The 20859-nt window shown below is 41.8% G+C and overlaps 1 pseudogene; it reads left to right on the top strand.

Annotated features, from left to right (window-relative positions):
* Positions 1-222: 222 nt before the first annotated feature.
* Positions 223-763, top strand: LOC140526082 (cofilin-1 pseudogene; annotated as a pseudogene).
* The last annotated feature ends 20096 nt before the right edge of the window (positions 764-20859 follow it).

Genomic DNA, 20859 nt, shown 5'->3' with positions numbered 1-20859 from the left:
TGAACTCTATTTTTAGACATGGAGTTTAAGATATTTCTGAGATAGCTAGTTTGAAATATCCAATAGACAATTGATGATATGAGTGAAGGCTATATAGATATTTTGGCTATATGGATTTAGATAGAGATGATCATTAAAACCATGGAGCTACTCAGTTGGCTCCAGGCAGCTGCAGCGGTGAAGGAGCGACTCCTCTCCTGTGGCCCTCGTTTCCTCCCTCACCCTCCTTCCCTCACTCGCTTGCTCCTGTCCGGAACCATGGCCTCTGGGGTGGCTGTCTCGGACGGGGTGATCAAGGTGTTCAACGACATGAAAGTTCGCAAGGCCTCCACACCCGAGGAGGTGAAGAAACACAAGAAGGCCGTGTTGTTCTGCCTGAGTGAGGATAAGAAGAACATTGTGCTGGAGGAGGGCAAGGAGATCCTGGTGGGTGACGTGGGGCAGACTGTGGATGACCCCTACATCACCTTTGTCAAGATGCTGCCAGACAAGGACTGCCGTTATGCCCTCTACGATGCTACCTATGAGACCAAGGAGAGCAAGAAGGAGGACCTGGTGTTCATCTTCTGGGCCCCTGAGTGTGCCCCCCTCAAGAGCAAAATGATCTATGCGAGCTCCAAGGATGCCATCAAGAAGAAACTGACAGGAATCAAACACGAATTACAAGCCAGCTGTTATGAGGAAGTGAAGGACCTCTGTACCCTGGCTGAGAAACTGGGGGGCAATGCGTGATTTCCCTGGAGGGAAACCCTTGTGAGTCTTCCACCTCTGGCCCTTCTGCTGGGGCTGCCCAAGCCCAGTGGGGGAGCAGGCTGCCCCCTTCCTGCCAGACCCAAGGGGCTGGAGGGATTCTAGCAGAGGCAGGGCAATCCTTTCACCCACTTGCCAAACCGCCCCCTGGCCCCTGACCTCCCCCACTTAACCCTGTTGGCTCTGGCCTTCCCAAACCGCCTTTGATATTCTCATTCCTCCTGAGTTGTAGCAGACCAAAGCCCCCGTGGATGCCCAGATCTGGGGGAGGCCAATATTTTTTTTAACTGACACCCCCAGTTTTCCCCCTTCCCCGGTGCTGCCAACTTCTAACCATAATAGTGGCTTTGTGCTTGTTGTTTAGTTCTGTGTATAAATGGAATGTTGTGGAGATCCCCTTCCCCACACAGCCACCTCCCCTCCCCTTCTCCCCCAGTTACTCATGTGGCCAGTAAAAGGAAAGTTCAACATAAAAGAAGACAAATAAAGAAAAGGTGAGCTGCAGAAAAGAAAAAAAAAGAAAGAAAGAAAGAAAGAAAAAGAAAAGAAAAAGAAAATAAAGAAAAAACCATGGGAGCTAATGAGGTTCTCAAGAGAGAAAGGGAACCTTAGGAGAAGAGGAAAAAACCTCGGGCAGAATCTTGGGAAACACCCAAAGCATGGTTACTCACTGGGGATGCAAATAGAAAAGCAAGAGAGGCTTCTAAAGTGCATTGCCCTAGGTAATACAATTAGTGAGTGACCAAATCCATGCCTCCCACCTCCTAGTTAAACTAGGGGAAATCTCCTCCACACTTCACAGTATCAAAGATTTAGAGGTGGAAGGGACCTTAGAGTCTGGCCATCTTTCTCATTTTCCAGATGCAGAAACGGAAGCTGTGAGAAGTTAAATGATTTTTTCAGGCTTTATACAGGTAGAAAGTTAACAGGGACAGAAGTGGAAATTGGTTCTTCTGAATTCCAAGTCCAGACCTCTTTCCACCACATCATACATACTCCCCTTTCTTATGGTAGACGTGAGGAGGACCTGTTCAGCTGACCCTTCCTTTGCAGAACCCAGGGAATCTCAGGACAGTCAAGAAAGACCTGCAATCCATACTGTTCTGAAGAATCCATGCTCAACATATACTCAGTGAAGCTATAACATTTAATACAGAAAGTAAAAAGGAGACCAGCCTCCAGTGCAGGCCTGTAGAATTGGAATGTTGCCCTGTTCCATCAAAACCACCTAATGTTACAAGAGGAGAAGGAGCCCTTGGGTGAAGAGAGAGGAATCTGAAGTAGTAGACAGAGGACCATGAGAGGCAGCTAAATCATTATTCTTCCTTATTAATTTTCTAAATCTAAAACTATGCCAAGCAGATATGTAGAAATGGAGGCTGAGGTAACCAGGAATCAATCAGCTATTCTAAGATCCCCCATGCCATCCCCTACTTTCTCTATAAGATATAAGAGGTGAAACAAGCATGGGGCAGCTTGGGGTAGTGTCCCTAGTTGGGACATGACAGGGGCACTATTTGTCCCTTCTTGGGAGTGGGCTTCTCACCTCACCCCTTGGATAATATCCCTATTCCAGTGGCTCTCTATTATCTCCAGAATCAAATCTAAAATCCTCTGTTTGGCTTTTAAAGTCTTTCAACCCTTGATCCCTTCCTATCTTTCTAGTCTTACACCTTATTCCCCCTCCTTGTACTGTGCCATCCAGTGACACTGGCTTCCTCACTCTTCCTTACACAAGACACTGTATCTCCAGACTCTGTGTGTTTTCATTAGCTGCCCCACCCTCCCCACCTACCGCTGTACTCATCTTCAATTCCTAAATTTCTTGACTTCCTTTCTCAGTTGACATCCCATCTTCTTCTAGAAGCCTTTCCTAATTTCCCTTAATGCTAGTACTTTCTCTCTGAGATCAGTTCCAATTTACTGTGTTTATACATATTTTTGTACATAACTACTCACATGTTTTGCATATTTGAGGCAGCTAGGTGGCACAATGGATAGAGTGCCAGGCCTGAAGTCAGGAAGACTCATCTTCCTGAGTTCAAATGTGCCCTCAGACACTTACCAGTTGTGTGACCCTGTTTGCCTCAGTTTCTTCATCTGTAAGATGAGCTGGAAAAGGAAATGGCAAACCATTCCAGTATCTCTGCCAAGAAAATCTCAACTGAGGTCACAAAGAGTCCAACACAAGTGAACAACAATTTGCATGTCATCTCCCCATTATATTGTGAGCTCCTTATGAGAAGGGACTTGATCTCACCTTACTTTGTATTTCCAGTGCTAAGCATAGTGCCTGACACATAGTAGGCACTTAATACATATTTGTTGATTTGATAAGAGAAGTACAAAGGACTAGTAATAGAAAGATTAGTGTCCAGAGGGAACTATGATTGCATTGTATCCATGGTACCATGGTATTGTACCCTGCTCAGGCTGAATTTGGTTTTGCTTTTGATCATAAGACCTTAGCCTAAAAGGGCCAGGGTCTCCCATTGCATCCTGGGCCATCTCCAGTAGTCCTGATGAATATCAGGCCACTGAACCCAGATGGCTCAGGAGAAGAAAGTGAGGTTTGTGACCTTGCACAGCCCTCCCTCACTTAAATCAAAGTCAACTGCAAGTCATGTCAACATTTCAATGTCATGGTCCTCTTTGAGAACGAAGGACAAACACAACAACAATCCCTAGAGCTCAGCACAAGGTTGGGCACATGGTAAGTGCTTAATAAATACTTGTTGATTGACTGACAATCTCTGCACAAGCATCTGTCCATGTAATTGTCCATGGTCCTATGACCTTCATACTGCCCTCTTGGGTCACAGTTTCACCAAGGAAGAGTGACCTTCACCCCATGACCCCCACCTGAAACATTACAAATCAGTGCTGCACCTTGCACTAAGAGGCAGGTTCTGGTGATACCTTGGAAAGAGGGCTGGGCCTGAAGTCAGAAAGACAGGGATTCAAGTATAGCCTTGGATACTTTACTACATGTGTGACCCTAGGCAAGTCATTAACCTCTGTTTGCCTCAGTTTCCTCAATTATAAAATGGAGGTAATAATAATACCCCTCCCCCAGGGTTATTATGAGAATAAAATGATATGTAAAGTGCTTAGTATGATGCTTAGCACATATAAGTCCCTGAATAAATGCTTGTATTTTTCCTTCCTTTAAGAGATTAGCCACCAAGGTAGCTAAGATTAGCCTCTGTCATTTTTTTCTTTTTCCCCAACAGTAAATTCAGTCCTTGACTTTCTAGGCATCATCTTTCTCTTCCCTCTTTTTCCTCTGTGCCTTCTGGATACTTCCCTGGATTTATAGTCTAGAGATCCTGAGCTCAAATTTGGCTCTGCCACTTTCTAGCTATGTGATTTTGGGCAAGTGTCTTTGGCCTCGGGTTCCCCATCTTTAAAATGAAAGTAAAGTTTCTTCCAGCTCAAAAACTATGATCATCCTATGGGACCTCTTACTCTCAGATTCTTTCTGTCTTACCAAAATGACTAAACCTTAGTTTTCTCCTAAGACACAATCACTCTTAGAACCTTCTCCAAGGTTGGTTGGGTCTTCTTTTATCTTGCCTACCCAGCACCACTGTGGAAACACATGGTCAGAAAAATCTGAGTATCTTAGATTTAGATTTAGAACAGACCTTAGAGGTCATCCAGTTCAACCCTCATTTTACAGGTGAAAAAATAGAGGCCTAAGACATTAAGTAATTTACCCAAAGTCACACAATTATGAAGTGCCTGAGATGAGATTAGAACCAAGGTTTTCCCCATTCCAAGACCAAAGCTCTACCATATTATACCATACTGATATATTCCTTGCTCCTCACTGCTACTTTCAGGCCTCCCACAATCACTCAGAAATGATCTTTCCTCCTTTAAAATTTATTCCTTCATAAGAACATCCTTGAGACTGACATTTATGGACTTCTGGGTCACTTTACATACTCCCAAATAACTTCAGCATCCAGCCCATTGTCTTTTTCTCCACCCCAATCCCTTCTTTCTTTGAACATCCTGGCCTTCCATTCCCTCATCCTCCTCAGATCCTGTGACTTCTATCTCCAGTCTACCTGAATCATATATGGGAGTGGTCACCTTAGGACCCTCACTCCCTCTTCCTAACCCTGCAGAACAGATGGATCTGTCCCAAGTGCTGGATTCCTAGGTAAGGTACATTCATATGTGATCTTTCTGTCTTTGAATCTCTCAGTCTGCTTGACCTCTCCTATTGTAGTGAGTGAATGATGAAACCACTACCACTAATCCTCCCAGTTCCCTTATTGTGCACCACCTAACTGAAATTAGATAAAGATAAAGAACTGACCTCAGAGACCAGAGGAGCTGGATTCAGGTTCTATCTGGGACACATACACACTGACTATATAATTCTGAGGAAGTTACTTAACCTCTCTTTGTACTTTAATTATTTTTAAAAATTTTTATTTATTTAAATTAATGTATTTTAAACTTAAATACTAAAACTTACACAATAAGAAAAAAAGAACCCAAAACTTAAATATACAAAAGAGAAGAGAAAGAACCATAGCACTGCCATGTGCACAACAGAAACTAAGAGAGGATTAAAAATATACAGCAGTAAATTTCCATTTCAAGAAAGCCTATATAATAGATACTATGCATTGTGTTGTGAGTGGTCCATCTTTGCTTTCTTCTAAGTTTTCTTTTGTGCACTTTTTATTATGCTCTTTTTTCCCCCTTCTTCCCTCCCACTCCAGGCTAAAATTTAGTGAGGATATACACACACACATACATGTACACAAACACACATATAGACATATACAACAAAGATGTATATATATACATACATATATCCACCCATACATATACATACATTAGATACCTATAATCATACTCATACATAGATATGTGCACTCACATGTATCTATGTAAGACCATACTATATTTATTTGTCCCCTTTCTCTGAGGTTGGATAACCTCTTCCTTTACAAGTCCAAGTCTTTCCAGTTACTCAGCCTCTCAAAACTCTAGACAGCTCTCCAAGATTCTGTGCTCTAAGGGAATTTGTTATCCTTCATTGATAGTGTGAGTTTACTTACCTGCGAGTACTGTATCCCAATGAAATCATCAGTCAATGGCGTTGAAGCTGTGACCTTGAGGTTACATGTGGCTTCAAGGTCACAGGTTCAACACCTCTGGCTCTAGTCCCTGTTGCTACCCCTGTTGTCAGTAAAGGAGGTGGACTTGTCGTGTAACAAGAGCAGAGGATAACGGATGATCAGCCTAAGTGTTTCATGAACCCCTATGAAGTATTAAAAGAGTTATGGACAAAGCTCATAACCTTTAGATCTTTAATCTAAGGAAAATTTAAAGGGGAAATGTATAAAAATCGTATAGCAACAAGTACTTATTAAGAGCCTTCTATATGCCAGTCACTGTGCTAAGTACCAGAGATACAAAAAAAAGCAAAAGTTGTCTGATGTCAAGGAGCTCATAGTCTAATGGGGAAGACTATGTACAAACCACTATGCAGATCAAAGACCTATGCAAAGTAGATATAAGGTAATCTCAGAGGGAAGGTTGTAGTAGTAGCATAGGGAGCATGAGAAAAGCCTCCTGCAGAAAGTGGGATTTGAACTGAGTCTTAAAGGAGGCCATGGAAGCCAGGAGGCAGAAACAAGGAGGGAGGGCATTGTCAACATAAGGGAGATCCAATGAACAGGCATCATGTTGGGAGGTGTAGTGTTGTGTAAGGAATAATAACAAAGAGATCAATGATGCTAGATTAGAATTCATGGAGGAGAATAAAGTTCGAGAAGACTAGAAAGGTAGAAAGAGCTCAGGTTGTGAATAGCTTTAAATGCCAAACAGAGGACTTTCTATTTGATCTTGGAGGGGAAAAGGAGCACACAGGATGAGAAGGTGTGGATGGGTGCGATTGGAAAGAGTACACCTGTCGGTGAGATCGCAGGTCCTTTGAGGTATCACATCCTTTGAGGTATCAAAGTCTGAGGAGGAATGAGACAAATAGTCTTTTAGTGGCTATGGAGCTCTTTGAGGAGACCCTGTAGCATTCTGGGGTTTAATGTATTTGACACAGCATCATCTGCAAAAGGGAGTATTTGGAGAACTTTCTCATAGACAGGGCTTTCTGTTTCATTATGGATTCTATGCAAGATGTTCTCCATGATGTGAGCAAACACCTTCAGCCATCATATGGCCTCACTTAGTATTTATAGTTCTTGGCTCTCCTACTGGTTTGGAACATGATACAACAATACAGTTACCCCTTCCACATCACTGGGATTGGGAGCATGGCTCCCCCAGAATCTGGAAAATATGGGTAGGATTTTCTGGTCCTCCCTTCCTACCAGAGAAGTCTGAATTATTATGGTATTAAAATAAAATATATTCAGATTTTACAATATTATACATATATCTCATGCCTTTCTGAGTTTCTGCAATTTTTCTGTTTCATCAGCTGACCTTTGTGTATTGTTTGTGGCTTCTTCATAATTTCTCCCACATTCCCATTTGATTTCTTTTTTAAAAAATTAAAAAAAAATTTTAATGTTTACTTATTTGTTTTTAGTTCTCAACATTCATTTCCACAAAATTTTGAGTTCCGCATTTTCTCCCCATCTCTCCACTCCACCCATATCAAGACTCCGTGCATTCTGATTACTCCTTCCCCCAATCTGCCCTCCCTTCTATTACACCCTTCTCTTCCCTTATCCCCATCTTCTCTCTTTTCTTCTAAGGCAAGATAGATTTCTATGCCCCATTACCTGTATTTCTTATTTCCCAGTTGCATGCAAAAACAATTCTCAACACTCCCTCTTAAATCTTTGAGTTCCAACTTCTCTCCCTTCCTCCTTCCCCACCCATCCCCACTGAGAAAGCAAGCAATTCAATATAGGCTATATATGTGTAGTTTTGCTAAAGACTTCCATAATAGTCATGTTGTGTAAGACTAACTATATTTCCCTTCATCTTATCCTGTCTCCCATTTATTCTATTCTCTCTTTGGACCTTGTCCATTCTCAAAAGTGTTTACTTCCAATTACTTTCTCCTCCCATTTGCCCTCCCTTCTATCATACCCCACCCAACTTATCCCCTTCTCCCCTAATTTCCTGTACTGAAAAATAGATTTTCATATCAAATTGAGTGAGCATGTTATTCCCTTTTTAAGACAAACGTGATGAGAGTAAACTTCACATTTTCCCTCACCTCCCCCCTTTACACTTCTACTGAAAAAGCTTTTTCTTGCCTCTTTTATGAGAGATAATTTACCCCATTCCATATCTCCCTTACTCCTCCCAATATATTCCTCTCTCACCCCTTAATTTTATTTTTTAGATATCATTCCTTCTTTTTCAACTTATCCTGTATATGTACGTGTGTGTGTGTGTGTGTGTGTGTGTGTGTGTGTGTGTGTGTGTAATCCTTACAACTACCCAAATACTGAGAAAAGTTTCAAGAGTTACAAATATCATCTTTCCATGTAGGAAAGGTAAACAGTTCAACTTCAGTAAGTCCCTTAGAAGTTCTCTTTCCTGTTTACCTTTTCATGCTTCTCTTTATTCTTGTGTTTGAAAGTCAAACTTTTATTCAGCTGTGGTCTTTTCATCACGAATGCTTGAAAGTCTGCTATTTCATTGAATGACCATTTTCCTCCCTGAAATATCATATTCAGTTTTGCTAGGTAGGTGATTCTTGGTTTTAATCCTAACTCCTTTGACTTCTGGGATATCATATTCAAGGTCTTCAATTCCTTAATGCAGAAGGTGCTAGATTTTGTGTTATCCTGATTGTATTTCCACAATGCTCAAATTGTTTCTTTCTAACTGCTTGCAATATTTTCTCCTTGACCTGGGAATTCTGCCTACAATATTCTTAGGAGTTTCTCTTTTTGGATCTCTTTCAGGAGGTGATCAGAGAATTCTTTTGATAATTATTTTACCCTTGGGTTCTAGAATATCAGGGCAGTTTTCCTTGATAATTTCATGAAGGGTGATGTCTAGGCTCTTTTTTTGATCATGGCTTTCAGGTAGTCCCATAATTTTTAAATTGTCTCTCCTGGATCTATTTTCCAGGTCAGTTGCTTTTCCAATAAGGTACTTCACATTGTATTCTATTTTTTCATTCTTTTGGTTTTGTTTTGTAATTTCTTGGCTTCTCATAAAGTAATTAGTTGCCATCTTCTCCATTTTATTTTTTAAAGAACTATTTTCTTCAGTGAGCTTTTGAACCTCCTTTTCCATTTGGCTAATTCTGCTTTTGAAAGCATTCTTCTTCTCATTGCCTTTTTGGACATCTTTCGCCAGTTGAGTTAGCCTATTTTTAAAGGTGTTATTTTCTTCAGTATTTTTTGAGGCTTCCTTTAGCAAGCTGTTGACTCTCTTTTCATGATTTTCTTGCATCACTCTCATTTCTCTTCCCAGTTTTTCCTCCACCTCTCTTATTTGATTTTCAAAATCCTTTTTGAGCTCTTCCATGACCTGAGACTATTGCATATTTATTTTGGAGGTTTTGGATGCATAAGCCTTGTCTTCCTCTGATGGTAAGCATATTTCTTCCTTATCTGAAAGGATGGAAGGAAATACTGGTTCAACAATATAGTCTTATTTTTTTTCCCCTTTTTGGGGCATTTTCCCAGATAATTATTTGACTTTTGAGTCCTTTGTTGAGAGGAGAATATACTCTGGGGACCTGTAAGTTTTCAGTTCCTCTAAGGTGGCACAATCAAGGGAGAGGAGTTTACTCCTCTCCTGGCCTGTGCTCTGGTCTGGAAGCAACCACAAGCACTCTTTTCTGTCCAGAATCTGTGAGTAGAATTCCCTTTCCACAGCCTCCACAAACTCCACCAGGCCAGGCAGAGCTCCTCCTCACCCCACGGCCACCACTCAGGGTCGAGATCCAGAGCAGCCACATGATTCCCTCAGGGACTTTAGGCTGAGGGCTCCTAAAATGGATGCTTTGTCACAGCAACTGCTGCCACCCTGTGACCGCTGGGGCCAGACCATGTTCCCTTCTGTCATGATGGTGAAAGAGCTTTCTCACTGACCACTGAAGCTCCTTTAACATTTGTGAGATCTGGGAACCGCAGTTGCTTCCAGGGATTCTGCATGCCCTGAGGTCTGCTCAAGTCCTGTTCCTGCTGTGCCCATGTGATGAAGACTAAGCTGTGCTCTACTCTGTGCCTGATGTGATAGACCTTTCCTGTCAGCCTTCCAGGCTGCCTTGGGCTAGAAATCTCTTTCACTCTGTCGTTTTATGGCTTCTGCTGCTCTAGAATTTATTTAGTCATTTTTTACAGGTGTTTTATGGACTACGGAGGGGAGCTTCCACAGGTCCATCCTACTCTGCCATCTTGGCTCCGCTTCCCTCCCGTTTGATTTCTTACACTGACCTGCCATATTTTGAAACTGTAATAGTTGTGATGTAGAAGAGATAACTGTAAACATTTACGAAAGCCATATGGAATGCAGGGTACTATGCTATGTCTTGAGGGAGATATGTTGCCTATTATGCTGAATGAACAAATGATCTCAGTTTCCCCAAGATTGCTACCCCAGTCATCTTTGCCCTCTCAAAAGTCTTGTCTCTTAGTACTTCCCTCCCATATACCCCCAGGTGCTTTACAGACTCTTTCTTAGTTCCTTCTAGTAGTAGAAGAAAGGATTCCCATATAGAGATAGGAGACATTGGGCCAACTCTTATACTATCAAAACTTTTTGGTAGAGACAGATGACTGTCTCTCACCAGTCTTCGTGCTCAATCCCTCTTAATCCCAAATACCACTATAAGTACAGGCAAGAGTCTACTTCTTCCTATCAGTCAATCAACAGGATTTGACAACTGAATGTGTCCGAGATCATAGGCTTTAGATCCAGGATGGATCTTATAGGTCATGTAGCTTAATTTCCTCATCTCATAATTCTTCTCTTTTTTAAGATACAGCTTAAATAACATCTTCATGAAATCCTTCCCAATCTCACAACTACTAATGCCCTCCCTTCCAGACCATCTTGGGTATATATATAGAATGTGTGTATATCTATCTCTCATCTACCTATCTATTTATCTATCTATCTATCTATCTATCTATCTATCTATCTGCCTATCTGTATGTATATATTTATGTATGTATGTATATGTATGTACACACACACACATATATATACATATACACAGAAATATATGCACATATATGCACATATAGAGAGATCTCTATGGGTCTCTTTATCTCTATCTATCTCTCTATCTCTCTATCTATCTATCTATGGCAGGAATGGGGAACCTGCAGCTTTGAGGTCACATGTGGCTCTATGGGTCCTCAAGTGTGGCCCTTTGACTGAATCCAAACTTCACAGAACAAATCCCTTTAATAAAAAGGATTTGTTCTGTAAAACTTGGTCTCAGTGAAAAGGCTGCACCCAAGGACCCAGAAGGCCACATGTGGCCTTGAGGTAACAGATTTCCCTTTCCTCATCTACAGTGATCCTTTTTACATCATGGTGATTAGGAACAGGACACCCCTGTGATGTAGAAAAGTCCATATAAAGTGCCTTGGCTCTCTTGTCATACCAGAGAAGCCTGATTTTTTTTTCTTTTTCCTTTATGGGGTGTTCATAATACCTTATTGTAATTTAGGGTAAGCACTTGGTCATACACTCTGTGTCATCTGCTGGCCTTTGTATGTAGTTTGTCTGCAGCTTGCACAAAATTCCTCCCCAATTTCCATTTAATTTCTAGTACCAACTCATGATATATAGAAACTGTGATAGGGAAAGTTGTGGAAGGGATAGCTCTGTGTATGTGTATGTGTGTGTGTATAGACACACACATGCATATATGTGTACACACATATATACATATAGTATGTATATATTTGTATTTATTACTTTCATATTTATGTTTTACACATTTTCCAGGTTCTTCTCTCCCCAATTAGATTGTAAGTTCCTTGTGAGTAAGCAATATTTCATTTTTTATACATGAATCCCCAGTCATCCCCATCACAGTATCTGATCTGATATAAGAACTTAATAAACACGTGTTGATTGATTGCTACAGATGAGGGAAATGAGGCACAGACAAACTGTCTGGCTTGCCCAAGCTCCCAGAGGTAATAGAAGCAAAGCCAAGATTATATGCCAGGTACGCTGATTACAAAACCAGCATTCCTTCCACTAAGTTTTATCACCTTTGAAAGATAAGACAGAGGGAAAGCTCCTTGTTGAGTTCCTTCTCTATGATGACTTATTTTTGTCTCTTTAGGACTCAATACAGTGCTTTGAACATGCTCAATTTAATAAGCATTAATTGCTGGGTGTAGCAGCATACACTTGTAGTTCCTACTACTGGGTGGTTTTTTTGGAGGGTGGGCATTGAGTCTGGTAGACTGGTTGAGGTCAGGAGTTCTGAGCTGGCTCAGCTGTATAGTCACTGCTTGTCCACACCTGTTGTTGTTGTGTTCGTCCTTTGTTGCCAAAGAAGACCATGCCATCAGAGAAATGATGACATGACTTGCACTTGACTTTGAGTGAGGGAGGGCTGTGCAGGTCACCAGCCTCACTTCTCCTCCAGAGTCATCTGAATCCAGTGACCAGATATTTCTCAGGATGAGTGGAGATGACCCAGGATGCACTGGGAGACCTAGGACCTTTTAGGCCAAGGTCTTTGCAGGTACTCACTCAGGGTGAGGTAATTGAATAGGCCTGTTTAAGAAGTAGTCAGGGCATGACCCTTTTAATGAGACAAGGAAAAGAAAGACATCAAGCTGGGAGGGAAACAGCAGCAGTTACTATTGATAATCACTCTGAAGCCAGGAACATCCAGAAGAGAGCCTTTAGACAGGGGGCAGGGGACTCATGGTGTCTGAACTTCAGAGTGAACAAGGTTTAAGGTTGAGAGAAGGGAGGGGGTAGAGAGGGGAAGGGTGGGGAGGGGAGGACAGACTTCGAGGTCCTAAGGGGCCACTGAGTCATTTTACAGAGGAGGAAACTGTGGTCCAAGGAGGCATCTGGGCCAGTGAAAATAATCGTTCATTCAACAAGCATTCATTAAGCACCTACGATGTTCAAGACCTGTGCTAGGTGCTAGAGATAATCAATAGCGCAAAGTCGTTATCACTATTTTGGTGAGGAATGAGGGAGGAGCAGGAAGAGAGTCATGGGCTTATAGGCATCGAGGTTTGCAACTGGAAAGGACTTAAGAGGCCATTTAACCCTCATATTACAAATAAGGAAACCGAGGCACAGGAATTGCCCAAGATCAACTGGGAGGCACAGTGGGAAAAAGTATTGGACCTGGAATCAAGAGGATCTAGGTTTAAATCTGGCCTCAGCCACTTAACATCTGTGTGACCCTGGACAAGTCACTCAACATCTATCTGCCTCAGTTTCCTAGAGGTTGTCCACACCAAGCACAATATGCAAAAGGTGAGATCCAGAGATTGGAGCACCACTAGGTTTGCTAAGGTGGGGCCAACTAGCACAGGTCAGAAAAATGGAACTGGAATAAAATTTTTATGCTTTATTGGGATTAGACTTGTAAATAGCTGTTGTACATCCAACTCCATGAGATAGGGAGACCCAGTCTCAAAAAAAGTTCTTGATTACTTTTGCATATACGTTTGCATCTAGTAAGAGTTTAATACATATTTGTTGAATTGCATAAGCTATATTTATTTTGGAAGCACCTGAAAGACCACGCAAGCATGGGATCCAGCACTGAGGAACCTCTCTGGATTCTAGGCACTTAGGGAGATTCAGTTTTTCAAGACCCCCTTAATCTTGTATACCTGGAGCAGGTGGCAGTGAGAAGCTGGAAGGGGACACTAGAATGTTGTTGGTTTCCAAGCCTAAGCCCTTTCTTATAATACCTTTTTCTCTTCTCTTCTTCTCAACTTGCCTCTTCCAATAGCTTCATCCTCCCGGGATGATTTGCAAAACACCTTTCTCCTCTGTAAGCCCTAGGTCTCCATCTATATGTAAATCTGATATCTGAGCCCAGAAGGCCACGGAGTTGATCAAATCTGGCTTTCAGATTTCAAAGGAGGCAAATTAAATGCCACCACCACCAGAAAGATGTAATTTTCCACTCTGAACGAACCCTCTTTCCCCTTGTGTCCCCGCCAACCTTCTAAAAATAGTCAATGGCTGACCTGAGGGGGAGCAATTTCCCTAAGTGTGTCCCTGAAGTGCTGTTCTCTCAGTCCCACTTAGCATGTCACTTCTTTTCCCTGAGATGCTTTGACCATCAGCATTTTCAGCGTCCTCATCACTGAAGTAGGTAGAGGCCTCCTTTGTATGAGTCATGTCATATCTACAAGTACACTCCTTGGGAAGTGTTAGACTGGGAAACCAGTCTAGCTTCCTAGACCTACAAACCCTTAACTATCCCTGCTGAAACCACTTAACCCCCTCTTCCACCCACCACCACTACCACTGATGGTTTTTACCCTTTCCTAGGCTCTGGGACCAACTGGGGCTACAGACAGGAGGAAATAAGATAGGACAGTAGTTAAGTAGTTTAGAATTCTATAAGCTGGCCAGCATGCTGCCCCTTCCTTGCTCTTGGCACCCCAAGAAGCTATTTTGTGTAACCCTGGTGCTTATCACATCAATGCGTCAGGATGATAATTCACTGGATCCAGATGGCTCAGGAGGAGAAAGTGAAGTTGATGACCTTGCACAGCCCTCCCTCACTCAAAACAAAGTCAAGTGCAAGTCAGGTCATCATTTCTCTGATATCATGGTCTTCAAAAATGAAGGATGAACACACAGTGCTTACTTATCATAGTACCCACCACATAAATATATGTTGACTGACAGACCTAGTTACCTAACATTAGGTTCCTGCATTATTCAACTTTTTATTTTACTTTTTTTTCTGAGGCAATTGGGGGTAAGTGACTTGCCCAGGTCATATAGCTAGTAAGGATGTGAGGCTGTGTTTGAACTCAGGCCCTCCTGACTCCAGACCTAGCACTCTATGCACTGTGCCACACAGTTGTCCTTTGACTTATTCCTTATGATAATATTATCTTCTGTTAGGCCTATCACTAGGTTCTTGCTTGATTTCCTATAACGAGTATCACCACCCCTTGTTGGATTTCCAGCTCCTGAAACCTGGTCTTATGTTGTAGAAGTAATTCCCTTCTCATACTTCATACTTCATATTCATAACTTTACCTTATATAATAGATTTAGATCGGGGGGAGGGAACTCAGAGATTCTCTTGGCCAATATCATTTTACAAATAAGGAAACTGAGGCCTAGAAGATTACATGACTTCTCCAAGATCACACAGTTCTGAAGAGACTGAAGTGGAATTTGAGCCCAGGTCCTCAGACTCTGGAACCTATGCTACATCAGCTTTATCATGACATGCTTACTCAGCAGCTCTTGATAGACCTGTCCGACATCAATGGCCTGTCAGGAAATAAACTTTTGCTTCTTAGAGTTGGGGTCTATTTTCTTCCCCAATCCTTGGGTGGGAGAAAGGCTAAATTCCTCAGGGGACAGATTGCCTCCTTTCTTGGTATGACTGCAGCAGTAGCAGTTTCATTCAATTAACTGCTCCCTTCACTCCCCATTTTTCCCCAGGAGAAAGAATTCCTTTTCTCCCCTTGGCTTCTGATTCCAAATCCAGTGCCATTTGGTGTGATGCCATTTCCCTCCTTAGACTCCATGGCTGAAGGGCCAAATGGTCCTTGGCATTTCTCTCCCATTTTTGCCCTCACTCCCTACCTCCCCCAACCTTCCAGATGGTCCAAGAGCCTGTTTTATGCCCTTTAGATTAATAATGAAATAATAATAATATTCATCATTAGCACTTAAGTATCATTTTACATCTTCAGACCACTTCACCAGCATTAATTAAGCTTTCTCTCTCCCTAGGGAGAGAGAAAGAGGGGCCATTAGAAAACCCCTGGGGCTAGCAAGAAAATAATATTTCTGTTAGGAAAGTCTACAGAACCTGGGGAGGATAAAAGAAATCTTTGCAAGGATAGAAGTAGACAGGAGACCCTTGGATTTCCAAAGCTTTAGATTAGGTTGCATTTCTATATGGAAGATCTCCAAGTATTCTATAAATATAGGCTCATGGGATTTAGAGACATTATTAACTCATACTCTAATATACCGGTTCTTCTCTAACTCCTACTCTGATCGTAAACTCATATTTCCAATTGGAAATGAGTTTGTTTCAATCCTGACATTTTACAGATAAGCAAACTGAGGCCCAGAAAAATTAAGTGACTTGTTTAAAATCACAATGTCATCTATCTTGCTAGATACACATTCTAGATCGTAAATTTAGAGCCAGAAGGGACTTTGTAAGTCATTCAGTTCAATATATTATATTACAGATGAGGAAATAAACTTGGAACAGTGAAGTGATTTGTTCTAGGTCACTCAAGTAGTAAATGATAGTTAGAATTCAAACTCAGATCCTCTGCATCTGAGCTTGGAACTCTATTATATATCACTGACTTCTACAAGGTAGAAGTAATTTAGGTACCAGTTGAACTGACTTAGATAGGCTGAACTTGGTTTAACTGCCCTGCTTGGGCTGATCTTACAAACTGAGAGTTCTTAAGACTCATTCCAGGTCTTGTTCAGAAGCTCAGCGAGAGGCAGCTAGGAGGCACAGTGGATAGAGCACCAACCCTGAAGTCAGGAGGACCTGAGTTCCAATCCAGCATCAGCTACTGCCTAACTGTGTAACTCTGGGCAAGTCCCTTAAGCCTGATTGCCTCCCTAAAACAAAATAAAAAAGAAAATCAAGGAGGATGTTATAGATTCAGCAAGAGAGACACTATTTTAATTAAAATCAAAAAACATTTAATAGCGCATTATATATTAGATACTGTGACAACCTCAGGGGGTGCAAAGACAAAAAAAAATGAAACAGCTCTGTCCTCAAAGAGTTTATACTGTACTGGAAACTACATGTTACTAACTGTGCCTTTACTTCTACCTTAGGTATTTGTTTTCCATATGGAATCACTTTCTAACTAAGTCTCAGTAAAATAAAGGATGCAGAGATTTTATGAAAAGATTGTTCTTTGTCCTTTGGGATTTAACTAAGATCTAGATAGAGATCTCTATATGGTCTTTCTGTCTTCCCCAGTAAGATCTCCCTTTCCATCTTCAACAGGGGTATCCTGTGCGTCTCCCTCTTAATGAATCTTTCTTAGTCACCTCCTTCCCCTAGTTCCAGTTACTTTCTTTGTGTGTGTTCCTCTCTGTCTCCATCCCTCTCCATGTCAATTTTTGCCAGCCTCTGTCCCAATATTTCCTGTCTTTACTTCTCTCTCCATTTGCCTACCATCCTTGTCTCTGTCACTTCCTGTATCAGTACTTTCCGATGTCTCTGCCCTTTTCTCTGCCTTGTTCCCTGACTCTGTTTGCATCCATTTTCATCTCTCTATCCCTTGCCTTGAGTATTCTCTGTTTCTATTTCTCTAATCCAGTTTATATTTCTCTCTCTCCTCCTGTCTTTTTTTCTTCTTCTATTTTTTCTATCTCTCTCTCTTCTAACCTTGTCTCTGTCTACTTCGCTGTTATTCTTTCTTTCTGACTATGGCTTGCTATCTTTTCACTCACATCTTCCAAATTGCTTCCTTGATTGGGTCAGCCATGACCATGACTTCCTGCCTCATCACACCACTCCTGTGACTGTCACCATGATCTGGTGACAGTGGGTAGGGTGAGGGGTCCAGGATTAAGCATGTCCTGGGTCAGGCTGAGGCTCCTTCTTAGGAAAGAATACCAATAATCTACTCTTTCATGCAAGTTTGTGCATGAACATATATGTGTGGTATATGTATAAACATAGGTGTATGTATGCAACTGTGTGTAGGGGAGAAAATGCAAGCTACCACTGATGGAATATAAGCTTCTTAATGGCTGAATTTATTTCATTTTCATCTCTATAGCCCCAGCACCTAGCCCGGTTCCTGGCACATAGTAGGTGTTTAATCAATACTTTTCAACTCATTATCTCCCTAATTACAGTGGGTATGTGTGTAGCTCTGTTCACCAGCAGGAAAATGTCCTGCTGAACTCCTGAGGATCTTCTTTATACTGAATTTGGATGCTGTGGAAGCATCTTTTGGTCTAAGCAAAAATTCCTCAACTAAATTGTGAATGCAGAAAGCAGAGAGGAACTGAGTTGCCAAGCAACTGCTATTAACAGGAAATTAGTTGTTCAGCATTGACAGTCTGGTACCATTTCTACTCATCTCAATCCTGTCCCCTTTTTCCACCCCCAACAACATACACATACGCAGAAAGAAATTAATCAGTACAAGCTATGCTTGACACCACAGGGAGTGACCTGGGGAGAGTCCAGTAAGGTATAGGGTGGGAGGCACAAAAGCAGCCACTTAATGACCTTCTCCACCTCCTGATCCATGACCCATCTCTCTTTATAAAAACCTGTTGAAGCCTTGCCTCTTCTGGAAAACCATCCCTCATGCCGTCCAACGAGCCCCCATTTTATCTTTACTCTGTATTCTTTTATCATTCATGCTTCTTGATGTGTTTCTTTTAATTATTTCTGCCTCCACCATCAATCTTGGGGCTCTCAGAGGGAAGGGATGTTTTCCCCACTGCACAGGATGCCTAAAATCAAGATCTTTTCCTCTCTCATCAGACTAGAAACTCTGTATGGATAGCCTTTGTGTTCCATAAAAACAAGGATAAATGTACTCCCATCAGATGGGAATAACCATAAGATTAAGGGCTATATATCTCCCATAAGGAAGGAAAATTAAACAAGTATTTTGTAAAGGCCTACTATAGGTCAGACAGTTTTCTAAGTGATTTACAATTCTTTTCTCATCTGATCCTCAAAACAGCTTTGGGGGAGTAGGTGCTTTTATCATACCCAATTTACAAGTGAGAAAACTGAGGAAGACAGAAGTTGAGGGGCTTACCTACAATGACACAACTAGTAAATGTCTGAGGTCTGATTTGGACTCAACACTTCCTGATTCCTAGACCCCTTCTTTCCATTATACCACTTAGGTGCCTCAATAAGCCTGGTATCTCTGAGGACAGGGCCTATTCTTCTCCATAAGTTTAGAGGGTTGTTAAGAATCAGAATTTTCTCTCCCCTTATCTGACTGGAGACTCCACAAGAGAGAAAAAATTTATATGTCCTCCCACCACCAACCCTATCAGTTTGAATGTTCTCTTAAGATGAAGACCATCATTTTTCAACCCTAATTATAGTCTGACATGTAACACACTAAACTCTCATCCTAAATGCAGTCCTGATCCAAATGAGGAAGTGGGGACCCTTTTGGACTCCTCACTCCTGGTCTGGGCCAGGATTCCAAGGACTCTTGGAGGAGAAGAGTAAGTTACATTTCCATATAACCCCTTTCTTCTCTCTTTGGCATGACATGAATTTATCCTCTAGAGCAGAAAATGTTTTGACCAAGACCATAAAAAGAGTGCTCTGTTACTTTTAGCCAGAGCAGGCCTCTTACTGCTTCAGTCAGGCAGATCATGGCACCAAGAATCCAGGGGCTTTATCCTTTCCTCCTTCCAATGAAGGGAGTCCTTTGAACTTAACCATCAACCACAATTTCTACAAACATGTTTAGATATTGGGCATACTATTCCAGCATCTGACCTCATTGCTTCCTCCTCACCACCCCTTGCCCCATACAAGGATCACAGGACCATAGATTTAACACTAGAATGGACCTCAGAGGCCACCTAGTCCCATTCCTCATTTTACAGATGAAGAAACTGAGGTCTAAGGAAGAAAAATTATTTGTCCTTTTAGAATCCCTACTATCTATGAATTAATATTTGTAATATACTTAGTATAGTAATTGGCACATAGTAGGTGCTTAATAAATGTTCCCTCATTCCCTTCCCCTTGAAACCTTTTCTGATACCTCCCTCTTAAAGACTTTCAATAACTTGCATTTATTCTGTATAGACATGTTATCTCTCTTATACAATATAAAATCCTGAAGGGAAAGGGCTTTATCTTACAGTGCCTGACGCAGAGTAGCGCTTGAAATATTTATTGATTAATTTTCCAAAGTCACATGGGCACTAAGCCATAGAAGGAGGATTTGAACCACATTCTCTGGTCCAGAATAAGGACTAATTCTATTCCATTACAACTGCCTCACAGGAAGGTCCCTAATAAAAACTATCAATTTTTGGTGGGATTGAGGAGAAAGATCAGGTCACGTGTCTTTCCTGAGTTCTAGGGAGTTCCTGGGGTAATAATAAAAGCTGTATTTTCATAGTGCTTTAAGAAGATCTTTCCTTACAGCAACTCGATGCAGGAGGTAGTGAGACTATTGGTCTTCCACTTTTATTCAAGCAAATCCAGAGGCTCTGACAGGTGACTCAATCAGCCCACAATCACAAAGTCAGAGGTGAAACTGAAACCCATTCACCTGACTCAAGGTTTAAGGCTCCCTTCAGTGAATCAGGAGAACTGGAGGGAAATGTGAATGGGATGACAAAGGCAGCTATCTTAGCACCCCCACCCTCACCCCTTCTCTTGCCCCACCCTTGCCTCCTCTCCCTGTCCTGCTCCCCATTGCCGGTTGGATGCTTCCAATCATCTCTCTCTGAAGGAACAGAGTAGCTCAGATTGCTCAGGGCACTGGAATGACCTTTGCTGAAAATTGGCCATTTTGAAAGATTTAACCACATTTAAAATCAATATGGAAGGTGTTTTTCTTTCTTTCTTTTTTCATCTGCGGGGACGCAGCTGGGATCCTGGAGTCATGTGTATAAGCTGGGGAGCTGTCTCAGAGACCGGCCACCACCTAGGAGGCTGCTTTCTGCCAAGGAATTTACAGTTTAATAATGGCTTGGGCTGTAAGAGTCAGGTCTCTCAAGGAGACAGTGAGTGCTCATTTCCTTAGTGAGATGGTTTGTAACAAGCATTAATAATGCTTAGGAGCAAGCCTGACCTGCTGGTCAGCACAGGACAGGGAAAGCAATGGTGTTTGGAGAAAGGTAACTTGTTTGGAGTGATCTGGATCCCCAAGCTCCTGAACCCACAGGCAGGCTCAGTTCTTAGAAACAGATAAAGAGTACTGGTTGTCATGGGATAGGAGGGAGGAG

Source organism: Notamacropus eugenii, chromosome 2, assembly GCF_028372415.1.
Source record: "Notamacropus eugenii isolate mMacEug1 chromosome 2, mMacEug1.pri_v2, whole genome shotgun sequence".
NCBI classification, from domain to species: domain Eukaryota; kingdom Metazoa; phylum Chordata; class Mammalia; order Diprotodontia; family Macropodidae; genus Notamacropus; species Notamacropus eugenii.
Note: the sequence above shows the minus strand (reverse complement) of the source record. Positions and strands in the feature narration are given on the sequence as shown.